General features: G+C 43.3%; 1 protein-coding gene across 2 annotated transcripts in view; it reads left to right on the top strand.

Moving 5' to 3' along the window:
- Positions 1–2191, top strand: part of KIFC1 (kinesin family member C1) — a 50409-nt gene that overhangs the window by 10007 nt on the left and 38211 nt on the right. The gene's annotated exons all lie outside the window — the stretch shown is intronic.

Genomic DNA, 2191 nt, shown 5'->3' with positions numbered 1-2191 from the left:
AAAAAAAAAAAAAAAAAGAATTGACTTAGCAACATGAAGTTACTCGTGATCTTGAGAATAGGAATTTCGATGGAATGGTGGGAATGACAGCCTGATTGCAATGGGCTTAGGAGAGAAATTGGCCACAGTGAATACACTATAGGTAATACTTTAGAGTTTTGCTGCTAAGGGCGGCAAGGAAAAAGGATAGTACCTGTTAGGGAAAACGGAGTTCAGATTCTTTTAGGTTCGAAGAAATTATTAGAGTTTGTTGTATGTCAGTTGGAGTGATGCCGTATAGTGCAAAACTGATGGTGCAGAGGTGAGAAGGGATGATTGCTGGAGGAATGTTCCTGCAATTGGGAGGATTTGGTGAGTCCGGGATTTGGTGAGGAGGGGTGGGATGTGATGCATATGTGAAAGGGTTGCCTTAGGAGCAGGGCCATCCATCTCTGATCTTGTGGTGAGGTGGATGTAGGCAGGGTTGCATGAATATCCGTTCTTATAGAAGGTTAAGTGCTTATGCTTCTCATTGTGGAAAGTTGGAGGGTATCATGTCTAGCTTTATATTAATAGATGGGAAAAATATATATACTGTGGTCTTTGGAGTTGTCCTTAATAAACAAACCTTTAAACACATTTTCGTAACCGACAAATTCCAAGGAGGTAGGTCTGTGGCAGATCCACTATGGTAGTGTAGAGAGGAGGAAGGGCACAGGTTATTTTTGAAAATCAGTGTTTGACTTTGGAATACTTAAAGAAAAATTTGGTTTCCATACTATAATTGATTGTGCTAAATTAAAATAAGCATTCTTTGTGCACATTTCTGTAGGTGGCAGGAAAAATACTACCTCTTTTTTTCCCGTTTTATTTGTATAGAAGCCAATGGTATGGATATATCACAGTGTAAGTATTGCCCCACTGATAAACATTAAATTTCATTCCTTCAAAAACTGTAGAGTCCTACCATGTAGCAGATGTTGTACTAGGCCCTCTGGTTATATAGTTATGAACAAAACAGATGAATTCTTATGGTGCTCACAGTCTTATATAGGGGTTATGATAATAAATTAAAAACAAAAGAAAACAGTGTATCAGGTTGTTTCATAATTTTTAAAAATAATGATGCTTTATAAACTTCCTTGAGTAAATCTCATTGTATCACAGGTAGCTCAAACTCACTTTCCCAAAATTGAACTTAGCATCCATAAAACCAATCCTGCTGAGTCCGATGGCATGTGCCTGTTGTCCTAGGCACTCAGGAGGCTCAGGCAGGAGGATCACTTGAACTCAAAGTTCAAAACCAGCTTGGGCAACCCTGTCTCAAAACAAATTAAACAAAAACCAACTTTTCAGGTACTCAGATCTCTGTGTTATTTCTTTTCTTTTTCTTTTTTCTTTTTATTTTTTGAGACAGGATCTCAGTATGTCGCCCAGGCTGGAGTGCTGGAGTGCGGTGGTATGATCACGGCTCACTGCAGCCTTGACGTGGGCCCAAGCCATCCTCCCACCTCTGCCTCCCTTGTAGCTGGGACCACAGGCAAATGCCATCTGGTTCACTAAGGTGGATGTCAGCCTAGCTTAGCCCTCAAGCTTCTAGAATAGCCCCTTTCAACTAAGTTCCATGAGAATTAAGTTTTTTTTTTTTTTTTCTTTTCTGAGACGGAGTCTTACTCCGTTGCCCAGGCTGGAGTGCAGTAGCGCGATTTTGGCTCACTGCAAGCTACGCCTCCCGAGTTCACGCCATTCTCCTGCCTCAGCCTCCCGAGTAGCTGGGACTACAGGCGCCCGCCACTACACCCAGCTCATTTTTTGTATGTTTTAGTAGAGATGGGGTTTCACCATGTTAGCCAGGATGGTCTCAATCTCCTGACCTCGTGATCCGCCCACCTCAGCCTCCCAAAGTGCTGGGATTACAGGCGTGAGACACCGCGCCTGGCCAAGTTCTTCTTTTTTTTTTGAGACGCAATCTCGCTCTGTCACCCAGGCTGGAGTGCAGTGGTATGATCTTGGCTCACCACAACCTCTGCCAGTCACTCAAGCAATTATCTTCCTCGGCCTCCCAAGCAGCTGGATTATAGGCACATGCCACCATGCCCAGGTAATTTTTATGGAAACAGGGTTTCACCATGTTGGTCAGGCTGGTCTTGAACTCCTGACCTCAAGTAATCTGCCCGCCTCAGTGTCCCAAAGTGCTGGGATTACAGGCGTA

Source organism: Colobus angolensis, unplaced genomic scaffold, assembly GCF_000951035.1.
Source record: "Colobus angolensis palliatus isolate OR3802 unplaced genomic scaffold, Cang.pa_1.0 Scaffold24, whole genome shotgun sequence".
NCBI classification, from domain to species: domain Eukaryota; kingdom Metazoa; phylum Chordata; class Mammalia; order Primates; family Cercopithecidae; genus Colobus; species Colobus angolensis.
The sequence above is the reverse complement of the archived record's forward strand: the minus strand, read 5'-3'. Positions and strand labels throughout refer to the sequence as shown.